The following is a 24,075-nucleotide window of genomic DNA, read 5'->3' as shown; positions in this document are numbered from 1 at the left end:
TGTTGGGATTGTGTCTAGAAGCTAAGTGCCCCCAGGATCTATTTTAAACAAAGTTTAAAATTAATTTCTAAAATATCATGGTCTATAAAAGGGATGACATTTATAATGCATGTAGGGAAAAACAAACAGAAAAACCCCAAACTACCATCAGTCACTCTCTGTAAAGGAAGCAGACAGCAAGTGAAAAATAGATGAGCAAACAAACAGATATATACATAAATATGACTGGAGTTGGGTAAGTGTGATAAAACATATTTTATTTTCCGAGTCTGATATTTAGGCCATCTGCATTCTTTGCAGGTCCGATTCGTTGATTCGTTACTTCTCTTGTCACCTGTGCTTATTCCTGGAGTGTTAGTGCCCTTTCTTTTTCCTTTGTCCCTCCCTCTCTCCTTCCCTCTGCCTCTCTTTCTTCTAGTTTTACTGTATGCCTAGATTCCTTAGAACTTTACCTGTGGCATTCCTTGAGGTTTTTGTTTGAAGTTTGCTTACCAGAGACCATTAGTGTTTGCTTTTGCTTTTGATCATTTTAAATGAGGAATTGGCAAATGTTTTCTGTCACGGACCAGGGAGTAAATATTTTAGGATATTTTAGGCATCTTGGTCTATATAGTCTGTGTCACAACTACTCAACCCCATCATTATAATGTGAAATGATCTGTGGACAGTGTCTAAATGAATGAGCATAACTATGTTCTGATAAATGTTTAATATAATTTACATGTGTCATGAAATATTTTCCTCTTCTGATTGTCTTTCAACAATTTAAACACTTAAAAACCGTGTTATCTTAGCTCATGGACTATATTTAAGAAGGTGGAAGACTGGTTGGTCATGAACCATAGTTTAACACCTTCTTTTTTTTTTAAAGATTTTATTTATTTATTTGACAGAGAGAAATCACAAGTAGACGGAGAGGCAGGCAGAGAGAGAGAGGGAAGCAGGCTCCCTGCCGAGCAGAGAGCCCGATGCAGGACTCGATCCCAGGACCCCGAGATCATGACCTGAGCCCAAGGCAGCGGCTTAACCCACTGAGCCACCCAGGCGCCCAGTTTGCCACCTTCTGATTTAAACGTCGTTTTTAGTGTGTGCATGTGTGCTTTTTAAAAAATGTTTCTTAAAATTAATGTGGATTTTAGCCTCAAATTTGTATGAGGGCAGGATTGTGGTTAAAATTTCAGAGCAATCATTTTCCTTTTCTCAGAGCCAAGGCCAGGACAGATAATTATCTCTCCCACATCTCTTTGAGGCAGTTTTTTTTCCCAGGTTTACTCTCAGAAGCTTCCAGGAGCCTGGCTTGATATAGCGATCCCTGATCTGAGTGTCTGTGATGTCAGTACCCCCAGTTATCTCCTCATGGTTTGCTAAGTGAAGTTCAAGGACATCAGGGCGGGAAGAGGACAGATGCTGACTTTTCATTTCTTTTTGACAAAGTCTGATAGCCAATTTCTGGATTTGAGATTTCTTCTTTATTCTGACCTCTAAAGACATCATCTATCACTTTCCAGCCAGTTTAACCATGCGTTTTTTAAAAAAGGCTTTTATATATCTTCCAGAATTTTTAGGCATTTTGTATACCTAGAAGTATTGCTGGAAACAGTAGTCACATTGGAATCTCTGTCCCAGGCTTTTTTGAGTATTTCAGTCAGGTGTATGTTTCATGCTATTCCAGGAGATTGGTTATGCTTAGGAACAAAGCTGTGGGGGAAAGGGGAACTTCTGAGGACCCTGTGTATTCAGAGGACAAGGAGGGGTGGAGTCACCAAGGGATAGAGTGGTAAAGAAGTGAGAAATGTTCAGAGAAGAAGAGAAGCAGCTGAGCTCAAAGATGAAGTGATGAGTACCGAAGTGGGTGAAGTTACTCCCAGGGAAGGAGCCTTCAGAAGGAAAGAGTGTCATATTTGCATAGAAGAAAATGAGAGGTAAACTTGCATCAGAAAACACAGTAATAAATAGCCTGGAGGTAAGAAGGAAAGAGGCAAATTCAAGACATGTTAAGGTAACCGTGCTCTGGAAATGGAGCTACTTGTATTTGAAAATGGGGAGGGGGGGGTGTGAGTACCCGCGTGAAGTCAGAATGATTGTGTCCTTGCAGACAGGCAAGAGATAGAATGGAAATTATGACCTAGGGAAGATCAGTCCTGTAACACAATACAAGTTGGTTTGGTCCATAAGGAAGTTGATATCAAAGAAGTCCAACTAAGTAAGTGCGGCAGTAATTGAGATGGGAACGCTGAAGAATTTTTCCTGGGGTTGTGGTGGTGGAAGTGAGAGGAACAGGCAGCTCTGAGAAACATGGAAGAGGAAGGCCAATAGAATGTGATCACGGACTAGACAAGGGAGCAGAGGTGAGCCCAGTCCAAGGTGGGAGAGAGCTCACAGATTCTAATGTGGCTTCTGAAGATTCTTTTAGTTCTGATTCGACCTCTAAAGGTGTAATTTTTAAAGCTCACTCAGTGGAGAGTCAGGTATATTCTAAGATACTAGGGTCTCTAAGTTTCAGTGTGAGCTTTATGTTACTTTTTACCCTTCCAGTTGACAGAGCTGGGAGTATGGTTTTTCAGAACATTTCTGTCTTTATATGTGAGCCTCACAATGTTGTAAGTAGGCTCCCTTGCTCCCTTGACGTTTTCCACAGTAATACAACCACCACTTCCCTGAAAACGTTTTTGACAGCTGAGCCGCCTGGTGGTCTGTGCACTGCCTTCCCACCCAGGGCTCTGATTGGTGCGTCAGAGGCGGCAGTTTCTCACAGTGACACAGATCAGAAGAGGGAAACTCATCTTGTATGAACCAGGGTCGAAAATGAAAACGTTCCACCTTAACGGCTTTTCATGCTTGACACACTTCAGAAGCTATTCTTTTTGACAACATAATCAATGTTAGTGGTGGGCTTAGTGTTTTGTTTTGCCTTCTTTATTAGGAAGATGCTGTTGTAGTTTCTAAGTGAGTGATCCTGAGAATAACCTTTGGGAATGGCAGAGCCATCTTTCAGAAGGAGGACTTCTGACTTTGTGTTGTGGTACGTTTCTATACCCTATATGTGTCGGTTGCCTTTTAAAAGAGCATAATTAGAAATTAGATGTTCTTGGAGCTGAGGGCCAAACTTGACTAACCATGTAGTCAGGGGGAAAACAGGCAAGAAATCAAAGGTGGAACATTCTGTCCAACATGGCCTGACTGCAGAGCAGCTAGAAATAACGAGAGCTGTTCTCACTCCTCCAGGGCAGTGACCCTATACTTCATTTTGCTTCTTCTTAGACACTTTGGAAGGGCCACCTTTAAGGGACAGTCATTTTTTAACTCACTTTTTTATGGGAGTTTGTATTCATCTTCAAATACAGAGGAAAGGAAACTTGTTTCTTTCTGGAGCAAGAGGACTTTGAGTTTCATGATAGAGCCCTAACAACATGTTCAACATGACAGAAGGGAATAAAGCTTGTACTGAAAGTCAGAATCTTTGGTCCTAGTCTGGGTTCTGTCTCTAATGATAACAGCCACAGATACTCAAGTATTCACTGGGCTAAGTGCTTTTCATGAAAACTCTCATTAGATCCTTTTCACATTTCCTACAGGAGAGTACTCTTCTTATTCCTGTTTCAACAGTTTCAAAAGTTGAGGCTCAGGGAGGTTAAGGAGCTCTCACAAGGTTCCTAAACCAAATGGTGTTGGTGCTGGTGTTGAAACCAGTGCAGAGGGGTTTGGACTAGGGTTCTCAGTCATTGCTTGCCAAAGAATATTGGTCCTTGGGAGACCAATCAACCACTCTGAACATCAGTAGTATTTAAAGTAAGGAAATTGGACTCAGTGATTCATAAGGTTGTTGCCAGCTTTAAGATTCTTTCCAACTCTCTCTTCTTAAGGATGGAGTGTAAGAAAAGGTGACATAACATAAAAGATAATAACAACTCTGGCCTTGGGAAAAGCCAGCAGTAGAGAGCAAGCGAATTCCTTTGGGTGGAGAAGCCAACAACAGCTTCAGCAGCAACAGCAGCAGCAGCAGCAACAACAATTGAGTAGCTGAGTCCTGGAAGAATCCTGAAAAGATTTCTGAAATATTGGATATCAATATGTTTTGGACACAGTAGGGTGAATCTAAGTTCTGAAGAAATGACTCATGGGAAAATCAGACACATTATGTGATTTCTTTTCCCTCTTTAATTATCAGATGCTCAGAGGACAGAGCCTGAGGTTCTATAAAAATACAAGATTTCATTTCAAGGCATTGCCGGGTAATCTGCCTTAGTTCTTGGGATCTTCAGCTTTCTGGAATCCTTTCATCTGATTTTGATGATCTATTAAACATTACCTTCTCCCTACTGAACCTGAGTTGAAAACAAGCCCCAAACCATTAAGGCTTGTGGGCAGGAAAACTCAGAATTAAATGAAAATCCGACTGTACCTCCCTAAACAAGGGTAGTGGTCTTGGCATATTCTCAATGAATCTTTATAGCATTTAAAGTCATGTTAGTATTGATGAAGTGCTGGGGGTAGATATGCCATTTAAGTTTCCTTTCTCCTCCCTTCCTTCTATCTCCCACACATTGCTTTTGATCATAAGCAATGTTATTACCCTTTAAGCACAAAAACAGATAAGGTAATATTAACAGCTAGTCCCATTCCCGGTAGCTTCCACTTCTCTTTCATCTTCGATAGTGATATAAAGCTGGCTTCTCCACTCCGAAAGAGTTCCATTCAAGTTTTCTTTTATTATTTGCATGATTTTTAAAAATATTCAGGCAATAAAGTCATTCTAGTGAGCTGATGGCTAATTGCATACAGGGTTATCACAGTTTAGCCAATATGAAAGATTGTTTGGAAAAGAGATGACCTCTGTGCTCTTGGTAACTGCAGTTTAGGACCCAACCAGCTGCTGTGATGCATGAAAAACATCTTAATTCATTACGATCAAAGGAGCTAGTCACTTATTCACACTGCTGATTTCTGCAGCTGAGAAAGTATTTACACCAATTAACAACTTTCTGAGGCCCTCTGCTTGAATTGTTAACCTTCACATAAGCTATCTCTGCGGAAATCACTGATGATACACCCACTTGTCTCAGAATTCATCTGCCTGATCTTTATTGAACTTGATGTGCAAACATTTAAATGATAATTGAAACACTAATTAAATACTGTGTCTGGGCACTAGAGTTGGGAATTCAGAGAGAAAGGCTGACTTACTGTCGACAGGATCAGGAATCAGATGCCCAAGGTGCTGCCAATTTTCAGCAGGAACAGTTTGGAACATGCTTGGGTTGCCCTGATGTCTACTGATGTATGCAAGGCATGTCTACTGAGCCATCAAACACAACACAGGGGATACGTACAGCATGTAATCCGAAATGATCAGCAAAGGAATTTACTTATGGTCCATCCCAGAGATGTGATATCAATGACTTGCTCTAGTCATGACTGTTGATTCAGATTGGGGTACAGAGAAGCAGGTGGAATCATATTTTTGGACCAGGCAATTGTTTGGGTTTTTATTTCTTTGGTTTTGTCTCTTTGCATCCAGAGTGTACGCATTTCAGTTTGAATTTGGGAGTATTGGGTTTGTAACCCGTTTACTTTCTTTTCTTTCAATGGCGGAAAGCATTGGTTCTCAACCCTGACTACATAGTAACATGAGTTAGAAAATGCTGAGGCCAGGGCTGCATTTGACACCTATTGTATCCGAATCTGTGGTGATGAGGCCAGGAAGCCAGGCGTTGGCCATGTTAAAGTAGCTCTGCAGGAGGTACTAACGTGAAGTTGGGTGAAGAACCCCCCACACTAGACATAAGCTCCCTTGGGACAAGGACTGTGTCTATTTAATGCACTCCTTCCTTTGTAGATTGCAGTGCAGGACCTGACACATAACAGATACTCAGTAAATATTTTTGAGTGACTTGTGCTTTGAAGACTCCTGTATAGAGATTCACTACCTAGGTCCTGTGTGTTAGAGTAAGTCAGGGAGGTAAATTAGAAAGACTGGCTGTGTACTCCTACCCTGATTTTTATCATTGTTTCCCAACTCCAGAAAACAGTTGTGGAGCAAGCTCTGGGAACTCAAGTGCTTTCCAAGCTGAGCGTTTCCCTCGATCCCCACCAGATGCGATCCCTTCCTGTGATTCCTGCGACTTCCTGTGATTCCTTCCTCTTCATTTTCTCATTGCACTACAGTTTTCCTGCTGGCACTGCCACCTTGTCCTGGATCTAACTTTGCCTTAGGACACGCTCCCCTGCTGCTAAGTGTACTGCCCACAGACCCTGTTTAGCTGTCATCCACTTATCAATATGAGAATTGCCTCATTCATGGTCATGCCCCCTAATGGGGGCAGCCCACATCTAATGACTGATGTGAGGATGGAAAGGCTCGTACTCTGCCCCATCTCAGGGCAACTCCACAGGATTGTCGCAGTTCCAGAGCTCCTGTGGGTAAGCTGACACTGTGGTTGGGCCTGTATTAAATTCTTCCTGTGCCAGCCTTTCCTCCTTCACCTTTCTTTGCAGGTGTTGCTAAGAACATCTCCTAATGAACTCCTTCACTCTAATCTCCACGTCAGAGTCAGTCTGCCGAGCACACAAAGATAATGGCATGAATTACTTGAACTCCGCTACCCATGCTCCCTCAGATAGAGCCTGGCCTCCTCACACTCCTGTCCATCATGTACCAGACATCATGGCAGTAATGATCAAGACAGACAAAATTCCTGCCCTCACTGAGCTTCCATTATGCAGGGAGAGACAAGCAATAAACATATATATAAATCTGAATGATGAAAACCATTTACAAAAACAAGGCAGGGTAAGAGATCAGAGTGATGGCATGCAGTGGGACCGTGTTGTGCAGGAGCTGTCTCATGCTAGCCTGGGAGAACTTATTGTTAAATCCACAGGAATTTTGCAAGCCACTTGCAAGAACAATTGTGGAGCATTTCTTAAGTTGCCGAACAGAACAATTCTTAAGCTGTTCTTAAGAATTCAATTACGTGAACTTAAAAGTCAAATAAATCATATTGGAAACTGATATAATATATACACAAAACTCATCACTTTTCTCATTTTACTACATTTATGATTATATATGTTTTTGTGGTTACTAACATTATTATATCTGTATGGTGGAAATACTATATATGATGCCTTACTGCATGTCCCTTCCTGATTAATATATTCAGTGACATCAGTGAGTCTGAACTGAACTTGTTTAATTGCAATCATAGATCGGTGATAGATACAAGAATGTGGGAAAAAATCAACAATAGCATTCTATGAGAATCAATTGACTGCAGAGTTTATGATAAACAAAAACATTTTTGTTACTTCTATTCAAATCCGTTGATATATATCTTTTATATCAGCAAAATTATAGTAAACATAGATGCATTTATATGTGCATGCATTTCCCTCCACCCCAGAGATCTAGTTGTGAACATTTACAACACATCATTGAGTAGAGGGCTTCATTTCAGTGATACTATGGAAGAAATGTGTAACATTTGAGCTCATAGCTGGTCAGATCCAGGGAAGCTGTGTTTATTACTATTTGTGAGAAGATAGGCTCCCCTACCTCCTTTGTGTTCTCATTTTTTATTCTTAGATGATGGTCTCTGGACAGTTTTGTTAGTACTTTACCCACATAAAGGATGTATCTCTCAACTTCTGTTGGTTTCTTTTAGGATTTTGAGAACTTCTGTTAGGTCACAGTTCCAGGTCTTATTTTTCCTAGTGAGGCTAAACTCAACTTGCATACTTCATTATTATTTATGTTCTGATAGCACTTTTTGTTTGTAATTGCCTAACTGTAAATTGTCATTCTTAGTTGTTCGTGTGGTTAATTACAGGCATTTTTGTAAAGAATCACTCTCTTAGTTGTACATTTTGTCCCTTCTGGGAATTTAGATTCTTGAGTATTAAACTAATTTTCTGTTAACCACAGCTAAATGGTATCACAGGTATCAAAAATACAGGTATTATTATAGAAAAGGCATAGAATAGAAAAGAAGTGGAGCCTCATGTTGCTTTATGACCATGAACAAACCACATGACAACCCCAAACCTCAGTTTCCTAATTTGCACAATCAGTATTTAATTTGGCAAATTTCTTGGTCATTAAGACAAATGAGACATGGCCCATGCCCTCAAAGTATTAACAGTTGGCCCTAAAACTATTTCTGATTCAGTGTGATGAACACTGATAGTAGCTATAAGATGAATACAGAAGTGTGTGAAAAATCAACTAGGTAATGTAAATGAGCGTATTTCATGAACATGGGAAAAACTATCCCATAAATACGTTGATAACAGTTGCTCATAGATCTTCTGGGTGCTGGGTGTTTTCTGACACCAGACAAATGTCTACTGAAGGAATGAATTGAGTAGTAGGCAAACAGGTTATTCAATTAAAGAATGTCACGTCTTTTTAAGTCTTGCTCTGCTCTGTGCAGTTATGTTTAAGCTTCTTAACCAACACATGGTCACACTGGTCTAAAATATATGGTTGCAGAATTTAGTCTAATTATAGTACAACATACTTAAGTAAACAAAATATTTACTTACTAGAATCAACCCTACTATTTGATTATTCTGTGGCTCTTCTAGGTGTTTATTCTTAGCATTTATTATTGCTTCATATTGGTCTTTACTAAAGTTTTCAGAGTGATGGTAACTTCCCAACCACTTCATGTTAGAGGCGAGGAACTATGCTGGGAAGTGATCATAGTTGGAGGCCAATATAAGCAAGTCTTTTGTTATGAGAAAATGCTCACATAGAATTGAGTTTTTAAAAGAAAGAAATTAAAGATTTTCTCATTATACAGATTATACACGTTCAGTAGACAAAATAAGTAAATTCTGAAAAGTAGAAAGATAGTCACCAGCTGTTCCACTACACAAAACCCTCACTTTTACTTTTTGGTATCTGTTCCTCCAATCTTTATCTATTTGTATTTTTCTGTGGTTACCATAAAACTCGACGTATAATTTTATACCCTGCTTTTTTTTTAATTTACCATTTTAACTAAAGCTATTTCTAAGCTATTAAACATCTTTTCAACCATCATTGAAAGGACAGCATGCATTTTATTATAGCTAGTCTTTGAATCACAATACCAAAACTTATTTGAATCAATGAATGTTGACTCTGCTTTAATTACCTGGGAAGATTATATCCTTATTCCAGTGACTCTGCCGTTCCTTAGATTATTTTTGAAATGACACTTTTGGAAGCACATTCAAAACAACTCACAAAATTGGTGTCATTATCAATATACAATTTTGTAAAACAAAAAAATTATAATTCTACCTATCTTGTTTCTTCCAGGTAAGAGTGACTTTTGTCTGTTTCTAATAACCAAATCTACCTTGAAGACAAACAATGACCAACACCAAAGATATTAAAAAGAATTCTGCACAGGCTTTGATAACAATCTCCAAAGAGAAGTTCAAATATATTTTGTGAATCTATGTGTTAGGATAAATGATAAATTTCTTACAGAGTGAGTATTTGAGGTAAAAACAAAACAAAACAACAACAACAAAAAAACACACAAAAAAACACAAGTTTGCATGAGCAAGTTTCATCATGTTTGCTAGAAATCAGGTATTATATGCTGTAGTTGTCTCCACATCTCTGAAGACCCTCACAGGTTCCTTATTGATTATGCCCTGGAAATTTAAAGTCTCTCTAGCTGCTCTGTCCCTCAGGTGTATCCTTAAGTTTCAAGGTTCCAAATTCGAACGCTGCTATTATAGTCTTTCTTAAAGATGTCTCTGATGTGATGTTAGAGAATCCGGCAAGCTAGCTCTTGGTTTCTGCTGGCTTTGAAAGAAGAGAGACTGATTGACCTCTGTAAAAGGGATTTCTCGTGCTCTGTCAAAAAATACCAGAAAGCCAGGTTGACCACCCACTTTGGCCCTTGGAAAAGTGACAGTTATCATGTAACTCCTGTAGCAGTGGGATGGACAGCATCACCCAGCAGCCTGTAATGGTGCCAGGTAATGAGGCGTGGCAGCCTGCAGAGTTTGGCGAAGCTAGCATTTAGGATAAGGACTGAAACCCGATTTGTCAGCCTGACTTTTGGGGGATGTGGTGATGGAAGTGGGTGGGTGAAGAGACATTGAAGGAATAAAAGCTTCGGTGTCCTCTCACCCTTTTCTATTGAATATCTCAAATAGGGCAGATTTCCTTTCCTGTCTGTGCCTCAGAGAGTCAGGATCTGTGTGTGCCTGTTGAAAGCCTCAGGCTTTTTGCATTAATAAGCCCCTTTAAAAATGTCAGTTGAGAAGCGCTAAAGACCTTTCCACCAGCCACTTTTCAATCTTGTTATTTTAGTACTTGCCTTTACCCTAGGCTTCACAGAAATGTAAAAGGTAATGAAGTGTTTCACATACTGTTTTCTGTCTTTTTATTCTAATTTAAATCTATCATTTAGTGCACGCAGTAAAAACGATGTTTACTTGAATAGGAGCGCTATTTCACTCATCCTGGAAATGCTTATCTGGGCTTGTATTTTAGCCATACCAGGTATGCTATCATTGTACACGATCAGCACAGTGGGAGGAGAAATATATTTTCAAATCCTTAGGTGTCAGTTTTAACCTAGTAATCTGAGGTTTTTCTGTAATGTACCTCATTAAGGTCAAGTTGGACCAGCTACTATCAAGTAAGCTAGCAAGCAGGATGGCAATCCCAGATTTTTAAAAAAAATATATTTTTAAAATTTAAATTCAGTTAATTAACATATATTATTAGTTTCAGGGGGACAGGTCTGTAATTTGTCAGTCTTACGTAACACCCAGCATTCACCACAACACATAGCCTCCCCAATGTCCATCACCCAAACACCTCATCCCCACAACCCCTTCCCCTCCAGCAACCCTCAGTTCGTTTCCTGAGATTAAGAGTCTCTTATGGTTTGTCTCCCTCTCTGGTTTCATCTTGTTTCATTTTTTTCCTCTCATCCTCTATGATCCTCTGTCTTATTTCTTAAATTCCACATATCATGAGAACTTATAACAATTGTCTTTCTCTGATTGACTTGTTTCACTTAGCATAATATCCTCTAGTTCCATCCATGTCCTTAAAAATGGCAAGATTTCAGATTTTTTATGGCCGTGTAATATTCCATCATGGGTACTTGTGTGTGCATGTGTGTATGCGTGTGTGTGTGTGTGTGTGTGTGTGTGTGTGTGTGTGTATGTGAGACACAGCACATATTTGTCCATTCATCTGTAGATGGACATCTGGGCTCTTTCCATAGTTGGGCTATTGTGGACATTGCTGCTATAAACATTGAGGTGCAGGTGCCCCTTTGGATTACTAAATTTGTATCCTTGGGGTAAATACCCAGTAGTGCAGTTGCTGGGTCATGGGGTAGCTCTATTTTCAACTTCTTGAGGAATCTCCATACTGTTTTCCAGAGTGACTACACCAGCTTGCATTCCCACCAACAGTGTAGGAGGGTTCCCCTTTCTCCACATCCTTTCCAACATCTGTTGTTTTCTGACTTGTTCATTTTTTAGGCATTCTGACTGGTAGTATCTCATTGTGGTTTTGATTTGCATTTCCTTGGTGATGAGTGACACTGAATATGTTTTCATATGTCTCTTGGCTATTTGGATGTCTTTGCAGAAATGTCTGTTCATGTCTGCTGCCTATTTCTTGATTGGATTATTTGTTTTTTGGGTGTTGAGTTTGATAAGTTCTTCATAGATTTTGGATACTAGCCCTTTATCTGATATGTTATTTATAAATATCTTCTCTTCTGTCAGTCTTTTGGTTTTATTGACTGCTTCCTTTGCTGTGCAAAAGCTTTTGATCTTGATGAAATCCCAGTAGTTTAATTTTGCCTTTGTTTCTCTTGCCTTTGGCAGTGTTTCTAGGAAGAAGTTGCTGTGGCTGAGGTGGGAGAGGTTGCTGCCTGTGTTCTCCTCAAGGATTTTGATGGGTTCCTATCTCACATTTAAGTCTTTCATCCATTTTGAGTCTATTTATGTGTATGGTGTAAGGAATTGGTCCAGTTTCATTCTTCTTCTGCATGTGGCTGTCCAATTTTCCCAACACCATTTGTTGAAGAGACTATTTTCCATTGGCTGTTTCCTGCTTTATTGAAAATTAATTGACCATATAGTTGAGTTGAGGGTCCATTTCTGGGTTCTCTCTTCTGTTCCATTGATCTATGTATCTATTTTTGTGCCAGTACCATATTGTCTTGATGATTACAGCTTTGTAATAGAGTTTGAAGTCTGGAATTGTGATGCCACCAGCTTTGGTTTTCTTTTTGAATATTCCTTTGGCTATTTGGGGTTTTTTCTGGTTCCATACAAATTTTAGAATTATTTGTTTCAGTTCTGTGAAAAAAGTTGATGGTATTTTGATAGTGATTACATCAAATATGTAGATTGCTGTAGGTAATATAGACATTTTGTTAATATTTTTTTCCTCCAATCCTTGAGAATGAAACATTTTCCCATTTCTTTGTGTCTTCCTCAATTTCTCTTGTGAGTATTCTATGGTTTTCTGAGTACAGATCCTTTGCTTCCTTGGTTAGATTTATTCTTAGGTATCTTATGGTTTTGCATGCAGTTATAAATGCAACTGACTCCTTAATTTCTCTTCCTTCTGTCTTGTTGCTGGTGTATAAAAATGCAACTGATTTCTGTGCATTGATTTTTATATCCTGCTACTTTGCTGAATTCCTGTATGAGTTCTAGCAATTATGGGTGGAGTCTTTTGGGTTTTCCACTTAAGTATCATGCCATCTGCAAAGAGTGAGGGTTTGACATCTTCTTTGCTGATTTAGATGCCTTTTATTTATTTATTTATTTTTTGTTTATCGATTCCTGAAGCTAGGACTTCTAGTACTATATTGAAAAGCAGTGGTGTTAGTGGACATCCCTGTTATGTTTCTGACCTTAGGGGAAGATCTCTCAGTATTTCCCTGATGAGAATGATATTTGATGTGGGCTTTTCATAGATGGTTTTTATGATATTGAGGTATGTATCCTCTATCCCTATACTGTGATGAGTTTTAATCAACAAAGTTTGCTGTACTTTGTCAGATGCTTTTTCTGCATCTATTGGAGGATCATATAGTTCTTGTCCTTTCTTTTATTTATGTAGTATATCACATTGATTGATTTGTGTATATTGAACCAACCTTGAAGCCCAGGAATGAATCCCACATGGTTGTGGTGAATAATCCTTTGAATGTATTGTTGGATCCTATTGGCTACTATGCTGGTGAGAATTTTTCATCTGTGTTTCATCAGGGATATTGGTCTGTAATTCTCCCTTTTGGTAGGATCTTTGGTTTTGGGATCAACGTACTGTTGGCCTTTGATGTTTTTGAAACAGCTTCAGAAGAATAGGTATTAATTCTTTTTTAAGTGTTGGTAGAATTCCTCTGGGAAGCACTTTGGCCCTGGGCTCTTGTTTTTGGGAGATTTTTTATTACTGCTGAAGTTCCTTGCTGGTTATGGGTCTGTTCAGGTTTTCTCTTTCTTCCTGGTTCAGTTTTGGTAGTTTATAGGTGTCTAGGAATACATCAGTTTCTTCTAGATTGTCTAATTTGTCAGCAGGTAGTTGGTCATAATATGTTCTGATCATTGTTTGTATTTCTTTGGTGTTGGTTGTGATCTCTCTCATTCACGATTTTATTTATTTGGGTCCTTTATCTTATTTTTTTTTTTTAAGATTTTATTTATCTATTTGACAGAGAGATCGGAATTAGGCAGAGGGGAAGGCAGAGAGAGAGAGAGAGGAGGAAGCAGGCTCCCTGATGAGCAGAGAGCCCAGTGAGGGGCTTGATCCCAGGACCCTGAGATCGTGACCTGAGCTGAAGGCAGAGACTTAACCCACTGAGCAACCCAGGGACCCCAATCTTTTCTTTTTGATAAGTCTGATGAGGAGTTTATTAATGTTATTAATTCTTTCAGAGAAACAGCTCCTAGTTTCGTTAATCTGTTCTTCTGTTCTTTTGGTTTCTATTTCATTGACTTCTGTTCTAATCTTTATTATTTCTCTTCTCCTCCTGGGCTTAGACTTTCTTTGCTGTTCTTTCTCCAGCTCCTTTAGGTGTAGAGTTAAGTTGTATATTTGAGAACTTAGTTTCTTGAGAAAGGCTTATAGTGCTATATACATTTCCCTTTAGGACGTCCTTTGCTGCATCCCAAAGATTTTGGATAGTTGTGTTTTCATTTTCATTTATTTCCATGAATTTTTTATTCTTCAATTTTCTTGTTGACCCATTCATTCTTTAGTAGGATGCCCTTTAGCCTCATGTATTGACTTCTTTCCAACTTTCCTCTTGAGATTGAGTTCAAGTTTCAAAGCACTGTGTCTGAAAATATGATGGGAATGATCCCAGTCTTTTGGTACCGGTTGAGACCTGATTTGTGAGTCAGGATATGATCTATTCTGGAGACTTTTCCATGTGCACTTGAGAAGAATGTGTGTTCTGTTGCTTTGGGATGGAATGTTCTAAATATATCTGTTATGTGTGTCATTCAAAGCCCTTATTTCCTTGTTGATCTTCTGCTTAGATGATCTGTCCATTTCAGTGAAGGGGGTGTTAAAGTCCCCTATTATTATTGTATTATTGTCAGTGTGTTTCTTTGATTTTTTAATTAATTGGCTTATATAATTGGCTGCTCCCATGTCGGGGGCATAAATATTTATAATTGTTAGATCTTCTTGTTAGTCAGACACTCCTATGCTTTATCTTGAGGCTGTGACTTCCCCTGCCCTTAGCTTTATTCTTTGAGCTATAAAATATGAGAGAAAGGAATACTTATTTTTTTATTATGTTATGAGTTAAGTATTATATGAATGCCCCAAAGATTTCTAAGTGATCATTCTCATTTATCAAACATATTCTACTTGTCCAATGGTGCGAGCGCCAAGGAGACCAAGTCATTGCCCTCCAGCAGCTTTCAGTCTGATGACACAGGCAGGCCAAAGAAAAAACAATACAACATGATAAAGGCAAGAATGAAACTAAACACTGTACTGGGAACTAGCAAAGAGAAAGAGAGAGAGAGAGAGAGAGGGAGAGAGAGCATGCAATGGATACCACCTAGCCATTTCAGCAGAAGAGATAGGAGATAGTAGGGATTAGTTTGAAAGATGAATAAAGAACAAGGCTTGATCACTCCAGACAAAGGAAGGAATGTATGTACAGAAACCATTAGAAAACCTCGATGTGTCTCAGAATCAGTGAGAAACTGGGCATAGCTAAAGCATAAACTGCAGTGTGGGGACAATGAAAGAGTCAGACATAACCCTGGAAACAAGAATGAGCTCCATCGAGAATGCCTTGAATTACTGTGAGATGCATTTTGACTTTCTTAGCCCCTGAAACCAGCATAGAACTTAACTCCAGAAGTAATACAAGAATTGATATGCTTTAAGGGTGTCCATGGGAATGGAAGGTAAGGAGGGGTCTGGAGGTAATTATAGAGTTTAGGTGGGAAATGGTGATGGCATGAATGAAAGAAATGATAGAGGAGAAGGGGACACAGGACTACAAGCAGAAAGTATTTCTGGAGTAGCATTAATAGTATATAGTGATATTTTTAGGTGAGAATGGTGAGAATTAAAGGCTAGATTTGGGGGGAAAATTGTGAAAATGGGTCTTTTGGAATCCATTTTGTGAGTTTTGGATTCTCTATAGGACATTTGGTCAAAATATTCTCTTAGGTCCTTAATTTATGACAATGTGCATGTTGCGATTATTGATTACAGCTTGAAATACTTCTCCTAAATGGTAGGGTTTATATTTTACTTATTTTTACTGTGAGGTATAATTCTGCTTTTATTATTTATATTTTGCTATGAACAGATATGTTCATAAGAGTGTTTTTTTATGTAAAGGAATCGTTGAAAAATAACCTACCAGTAAATAATTTGTTGGGTCAGGAGTGGTATGTCCAAAGATGATATCTGGAACGACCATGTACAAATATGTAAAAATACATTTATTGACTCAGAAAGTTGTTCAGAGTATTTGAGGAAAAAGAACAGTTTACAAATTATATGTACAGTGTAATTCTACTTTCCCAAAGTCTGTGTTTTTAAGTGTGGTTCTAAGCAAAAGAAGAGGACTGAACAAGTATTCCGCCAAATGCTTAATGGTTATATTTGTGTGGGAAGTCAAATTATCAATGACTCTTACATTCATCATGTGATCCCACAGGCCCCAAATTTTAAGTGATAAGTGTGTACAAGTTTGGGACCTCTCATCCACAGTGAGAATGTAAAATGCCAGTTTGCTGAAGATCATAGGGTAGGACTTCCAGAGGGATTTCTTTGAGAAGGTTTGTACTGTTGAGTCCTGTTTCCATCAAGGAGGAGAGGTGGAGGGCTACTTCTCTTTCCTCTCTAGCCAAGAAAAAAGGTTTCAAGAGGCTGACTGGAAGAATTTGATGTGTATTCCCTTTGAAGAAGAATAGACTTATGTCTGACTTCTACCTGAAAAATTGAAAGAGAGAGAGATGGACAGTGTGGATTCTGACAGATGAGCTCAAGTGAAGGGGGCTGCTTTAGGATCAGCCTATACTCCCAGCCTACACTCCCAGAGCTATGAGGACAAAGAACAGATAATTACTTCCTGTGGCTCACAGTGGGCCACCTCAAAAGAAAACCAGCATGGGCTCCCATGAGACCCTGTTCAGTAGAGAGCTAAAGGGGCAAAAAAATAAGTTCAACATATTTCTGGACTCCTAGGGAGTGTAGGAGGGCTAGGTAACATGATCAGGAATAATGAGTCAACTACTCTGTGAGAACTACAGGTTAAAAATCCCCAACACTGGTCATAGAGTGGTCCTGGGGAAGCAAAAAAAAAAACACCATTCCTGCTAGAGAGTAGGTCAGTTTCAGAAGCCATGTAGGCATCTTACAACAGTACCCATTCAAACAGAACATCCTTGTGTCCCTCCTTCCTTCCTCAGATTGACCCTGGGTGGTGGTGGGGGGGTGTCGGAAACCACAGTTAGTAAGAGGAGGGAGGGATGAAAGCATGGGATAGGAAAAGAGAAAAGAAGGACCATGTTCTTTTTTCTCCAGCTTCCTGCTTATAGCTAGGAAAGGATTTAACTTGAAACTGTGGTAATGTAGGAGTAGACACTTTTAACACAGCGTTAAGATTAGGATGAATATAGAATTACATTCATCCTAAAAAAAGTCATGGAACTATTTGTGTTTTTATCCATGGGCTTGGAAAAGAACACCCTTCCACCTTATATATGAACACATTTTAAGGAGGTAGTCGGAGAAAAAGAGTTACTTTATAATTCCATCAACTAAGTTCTGCTTATTTAGTGTCTCTTTTGAATACATGTGATTTTTCTAACTCCCAGGTCAGGAGTTCCTTTTAAAGTTTGTCCCACTGGTACTACTGTAATATCTTACTGTCATCATTGTAGGGACAAAAAACAACCATGGCCCATGTCTGGAGTGACTTTACCCAAACCCACAGAGTATTCTGCACCCTTTTCTTTACCAACAATGATTAGAAGATCACTAAGCTGATTTCATACCACACAGGGTGGCTTCTGCTCTGTCCAGGTAAGGTGTTTCTCCCAACTTCCTTTAAAGAACATGAGACAGATTTCCTTGGAAAACTAACTTGTAACTCTCTGGGAGTTGACAGAACAGACTATTCCTCTTTGATTTTCTTCTAGGGGGTATTAATGAATGTTGCAAAATTTTTTTTTAAATTTTTTTATTTTTAGCAGCAAATGTCATGTGTGCTGTTCTTTTTTTTTTTCTATGAATGTTGCAAATTAAGCACTCATCTACAAAATGCACAAACAAATCTAATAATCACCATACAACTGCATTTGAGAAACTTGAGTAAGAACTTATGGCGAATGAAGAGGAATAGCTTAAATCACTTGAAAATTTGAATTGGGGACACCTGGGTGGCTCAGTTGGTTAAGCATGTGCCTTATACTCAGGTGTTGATCCTGGGGTCCTGGAATTGATATCCTGCATTGGGCTCCCTGCTCAGTGGGGAGTCTGCTTCTCCCTCTGCCTAATCCCCCTGTTCGTGCTCTCTCTTTCACTCACTTTCTCTCTCTCAAATAAATAAAGTTCTTTAAAAAATTATTTAAAAAAAGGGAAAATTTGAATTGGATCATTTTGTAAATTGAAAATCACTCTGGTAAACAGTAAATGTAAAGTGGGTGTGTGCACGTGCGTGTGTGTACAGAGAAGTGGTTGGCACTAATATAGGCTGAAGGTTGGATTCAATTTAATTGTACCTATTACATTCAGCTAAGCTTCGCCTCTGCTGCTACTGACTTCTATACTAAAAAAAAAAAAAAAAGTTAAGACAGTTGATTTTGGATTAGGAAGGGATAAGAAAACCAAAATAGTAAACAAAATGGCAAAAGGTCAAGACTTAATAAGCCTTCACTTGATGTTGACAATGGTACCACAGTAAGGTTACCACTGAAAGAAGAGAAGCAGCAAGAGAGGAAAAGATGGATATCTCCTAAATAGGCTAGAAGCCTATCAGTTGGACATGTGGGCTGTGTGCCATTGGCCAGGAAGAAGCTGTGTCTCTGAATACTCATTGCAAACTCTCAGCTCCTGGATGAATCTTCTCCTGCTGTGGGGACCCCACAATCCAGAAGGTACACTCTGCTCTCAGGTTTGCTGAAGACATGATCAGTGATGAGAATTTCTAGATTTAATGCTCTGTTGGGTGGTTTACTCTTGGATTTCTGAACCACTGTTACCGGGTCACCAATAGGAGGCATGGAAATCATTACTCTCCCTCCCAAGTATGTGTCTGTTGAATGGGATGGGGAGGCCAATTCAGCAGATACCAGAGAGGAGAAAATGGAGACCTGAGGGGCCTGCTTCTTTTGAGTTTCCCTGAGTACCTCAGGCAGGATCAGATATACAGCTACACTTGCTTTTTCTATATAGTTTAGATACAGTTAAAGAAAGCTTTTAAGGTGCGTAGAGCACTTTTTGCAGAGAAAGAGCTCCATAAGCATTGCTTTATTATTATAGAAAGAAGAAAGGAAGAGAACACTGCCAGAAATTATGCTAAGTGCCTTCACATTTCCTCATTCCATCCTCGCATCAACTCTAGAAGGTTACTAGTTCAGAGTGATTTGATACCCAGCAACTAGCTCCTAATCTGTGACAGACCATAGATTTAAAATCAGGCCTCCTTTATTACACAAAAGGATCCTTCTTATCCTGTGATTCAGTGTTTGACTCACAGGAAGAAAAAGAATAGATACCCATTTCAGAGGTCCATGTCTCTGGGTCTTCCTTCAATTAACGATCCTCTAAGTATGAGTGGTTGGTTCCCTGCCTACATGTATGAGTAAGGGAAGCCTTGTTGCTGGAAGAAACTACCGCAGATTTCAGTGGCTTCACACAGAAGTTTACTCTGCTCACATCAAGGCTGTCAGTGTTGGCGGGTGGGCAGAAGTGGAACTTCTGCCTTTAAAGACTTAGGCTCCTTCCTTCTTGCCACTTCCGGAGTCTTCTGTTGATTTCTCTGCTTACAGCTAGCAAATGAGGGGAAGGGGTGAGTTTGACACATTGGGACTGTTCACGATCCAGGCCTGGAAGTGGACACATCACTTCTGCTCATATTCCTAACTGCCAGAACCTGACCACAGGCAAAAGAGACTGGAGAAGCAGTCTGGTTGAGTCACAGCAGGAAAATAGATTTTGTGGCTAGTTAATCTATGCCACAGTCTAACTTCTGGTCACTAAATATTAATTTCAGTCATCCTTCCATATATATAGAACCCATTGTTTCCTTGCCCAGGGGGACTCCCCTAAGTTCCAGCCAATTCCTACATTCAGTTCAAAGTCCAGGACTTCAGGGCGATTGAAAATCCTAATTAGGCTTGGATATGGAGCCTCTGATGACCTCTGAAGCGAAAAAACAAGTTATCATTTTCCACTCCTCACCCCTCCATGGCACTACATTTTCCCTCAATTGGCAATGGTCAAGCTATATACAACTTAAATGTTTATTTAAAAAGGGGCAGAATGGACTATACAAGGCAGTCACTGGTCTGCTATACTTTTGAAATCTTCCTAGCCAGACGTTTTTGAGGAGCCCTTCCCTGATAGCAGAGGAATTGACTAGGTGGATCCAGAGTCTGTGCTGTGTTCCCCATTTTCCATGACCCTTGATTTACCCACTGGAAGTTTTTTCCTTCTGTTTTCCTCCATGGTTTCATCTGAAGTGTACACAAAGCAATATAGTCTTTCTGTAAGCTTTACAGCCTTAACAGCCTGCTTGCTGCTCATGTAAGTTCAGGAGCTCAAGAATGTTTTTAAGCCTTAAACAATCAGGATTCTCATTAGTACAAGCCTGTGATTAGTTTGGCAATATAATTGACTCAGGGACTCAGCAGACTTCTGACCTGTTTTCTTCTAATAAGTAACCGTATGCAAATTGTTCCCTAAACATAATGCTCCAGCCTGATTTCTTTCTATTCTTTCATCCCAACTTCCTGGCAGCTAACTTGAACCTCCCTGAAACAATAGGCTTGGATACCAAGATACTCTGTTATGCTGATCTTTGCTCCAATGTCAGTATGTGAGCAAGAAGTCTTAGAGGACCTCTGTAACTTAGGATCCTGTCCAGTCTTTACTCTTACTGTTTGTACGACAGTCCAGTCAACTCTGACAAATCTGTGAGATTCTTGATCTTTATACTTTTTCCATTCCCTTCAGTCTCTGCATGAAGAGCACTCCTTTCTTGCCTAAGCTCCAATACCCTAGGTACTTAAGAGTAATCAACATGCTTTTCCCTCTAGGTCTTTCCATCCGCTTTCCTCACAGCTTCAGGTTCAGAAGCATGTGGTCTTTCTGTTACTGCAGATGAAACTTATGAAATTTGGCTGGAGAGTATCAAGGTTTTCTAACTCTCTAGCTTGCTTTATTTATTTCCATACTGTCTGCTTTTTGACCACAAAAGCACACATTTTAGGCTTTCATCATACCAGCATCCCACTTTCTGTCCTGATTTCTGTAGGAGACACAGAAGGCTGACTGCTAGAACCAGTAACCCCAAAATATCAGTGGCTAACACATTAGAGGTTTATTTCTTCCTGAGATAAAGTCTAACTGGCAGCCAGTGTAGGGTAGGGCTCCTGTCTACACATGTACTCAGGAATCCAGTATTCCCTACTCTGGTTCTGTCACCGCCTAAGCCTTCATTTCACTGCTAGATTTTTTTTTTTTTTATCAGATTTTGTACTGCCTAGAAGTGTCCTATCACCCACATTTTGTTGGCCAGAACTTGTCAAAGGCTATGTCTAATTGCAAGGCAGGGTAGAAAACATTGTCTAGTTATATGGCCAGGGAGAAGCGCGATATGAGTGTACTAAATAATGTGTCTCCACCTCTACTGCCTTTGTTATGAGTTGCTGACATGCCCTCAGTTGCATCTGAGAATCCATGAGGTGGCATGTAACTCGATGTAAGGGAAGCCCCTCTCTCCATGGACACAAGTCAGTGCCCTTGAGACAATAGATCCATTTCCCCCAGGTTTTAAATTGAGTAAAACCCATATTGAATATTGGAGAGCCACTGCACACAATGTATACTGTGAAATTTTCAGTATTCAACAGTTGTTCAAGTCTTATTCTGCAGAAGTAAAGAGGATTGGTTTGGCTTTCTAGGGATCTGACTCTGCCATAGTACTCCCTGCTGAAGTGTTTTTCTAGAAAATACCCTTTGCACATACAAAATTCTCCCAGTTTTTCCCATGTCAAGATATTTTACACAAAAGGCATTATTATCTCCCTGTTATTACAGATATTTATACTACAAGAGGTATAAGACTCTAAAGTAAAATCCGCAAGATTCTAGCTCATCGTCTCTAGATGATTTCAAGCAGACTTACAAGAATCAAGTTATGTACTTTGATAAAATACACATGCTGGGATCCACTTATGGAAATGGAACTTGTGAAAAAAACATCCAGGATGACCTTGATGATTGGTCTGGTTTGGGGATCTTTGTTTGGGAAGACAAGGTTGCCCTCATCTCTCTACATTTTAAGTTAGTACCTTTGGGTTGAGTATCACATGAGACTTTCAGGCTCCTCATTTTGTGGGAGTTTAGGGTTTTGTATCTGGCATTTCTTCCTGGAACTAGGCTGGAGGACTGTGTTCCTCCTTTTATCTGTCTGAATTGCTGAATGGTTCCTTGTTCTTCTCTTATGTATTACCTAAGCCTCTGAGTTCTCTGATAGCTAAATGATTAAAGGCAACTTTACAGTTTCCTAAAAAAAAAATAAAAAGCTTTTCGTGGTGGTGTTTTTGAAAAATAAAGCAGACTTCTAAGGTTTGGAGTTCTCTTTATATGAGAGTACAAAGTAAAGAAGTGCAAGCAGCTAATAACACACTGGCAACAAGCTACAAACTTGGGGAGATTTGCTAGTGGCACACACTGGGCAAGAAAGACAGAAATGGCAGAGTTTGCAAGCAATTTGCTCCATTCTCATCCAGTGCTATAGAAGGGACCACCCTGGGTCAAAAGGATGTTGATGTTTAGTTATCAGTAATCCAGAAAAGCTGGAGCAGGGATGCACATGACCATTACCCCTAGTTCTATGTGAAGAGGAAGTTGATCAGAGATGCTCTCCAATTCTTCGTTTCTCATGGAAATGATGTACAAGAAATAATGGTTCTGGAGATTTCTTGTGTGGTTAGGAACATTGCTGGCTCTTCCTTTCTTTTGTCTTACATCTCTTCTTTGTCGCAGTAAGGAGGACATTGGATTCTGAGTCAAAAAGACCTGAATTCTTGTTCTGCCCTTTGTGCTTACCTAGCTTTGTAACCTTTGGGAGCTTACTCAGCATCTCTGGGAATTTTCCTCTGTAAAATGAAGAAGGAATCTGGGAATTTCTGGGATCCCTTGCAACACTACTGTTGTTATAAAGACTGGTGGTGACCTCCCCAGCGGAAAGGGGGACCTCCAGGAAGTTTTGACCAGTTCTGGAACCATGGACTATCTTGTGAGGAACCATTGCTTGGGTGATATTTTAGCACATGTTTAAAGATGATAGTTTGGAGGAAATTGTTCTGGCTCATCTTGAGTATTTTGTGGAAGCAAAGGCATCAGTGTCTTGACTTCCTTAGCCAAAACATTAAAGAATTATACCTCTTTTATGCATCGTGTACCAGGGGGCCTGGGGAAGGCAGTTGGGGGCAATTCCTGTGATGCACAGTTGGCAAGATTGCTTTCAGAGTAACCGTTATAGCTATGTGATCATTAATTCTCCTGCCCTTGAAAAGCGTTAAAACCTGAGGCTATCTTTTTTCCCACCATGTTAAGTAATTTTCCAGGAGAACTAAGGACCTGTCCAGTAGCCTTCAGGTTTCTGATGCTGACTTAAAGGTGAAATGCACCCAGAACCCAGAGGCAGAGTGGTACAGAATGGGTTCTGACAGAAACCTGAGATGGCACCTAGCTGTGCATTTATAAACAGGGAGCCCATTCAAGGCTGCCTGGATCTCACCCAAAAGACCAAGTTACTGTGAATCATTTCAGTATTTAAAAATGATATTTTATTTTATTTTTATATTTATTTATTTATTGAGTAGAGCAATAGAAGTTTATTAAGCAAGGATACATAAAAAGCTCTCAGGAGTGAGAGGGGTCCCAATGGGGTTGCCACTGAGGGCTATTAGAGATGGTCTTTTATAGAAAGCTACCAGGGTACTTAAATCTTTTTAACATCACGATTGATAACACCATTGAGTAAGGACTAGTAATAATATCTTCAATGGCTTACTTCCTTTTTAGGGTCCAGTAATTCTTGTTATAACAGCTACTTGTGACCAGCCAAGACCCCACCTCTGACACCTAGGACAGGATGGTCTGGTTTGTTCTCTTATCTCTGGTTTCCTTTCATCACCCACATTTTGAATTTTGTGAGCCTGATCCCATGGCCCCCTACCTATCTCTCCCTACCCAGCCCCACCTGTTCCTTACTCATTCCTCCTCCCCTCTACCCCCTCAGAAAAGTAACCCTAACTGCTGTTAGGGAATGGGATGATGACTGCTCTGGCTGCTTTCTGCTGAGATGGGGCTGC

At 39.7% G+C, this 24,075-nt stretch overlaps 1 long non-coding RNA gene across 1 annotated transcript in view; it reads left to right on the top strand.

Annotated features, from left to right (window-relative positions):
- The window catches only part of LOC116566968, a 170,241-nt gene that overhangs the window by 49,138 nt on the left and 97,028 nt on the right, over positions 1–24,075 (top strand). The window lies entirely within an intron of this gene.

This window comes from Mustela erminea, chromosome 1, assembly GCF_009829155.1.
Source record: "Mustela erminea isolate mMusErm1 chromosome 1, mMusErm1.Pri, whole genome shotgun sequence".
Classification (NCBI taxonomy): Eukaryota; Metazoa; Chordata; class Mammalia; order Carnivora; family Mustelidae; genus Mustela; species Mustela erminea.
Note: the sequence above shows the minus strand (reverse complement) of the source record. Positions and strands in the feature narration are given on the sequence as shown.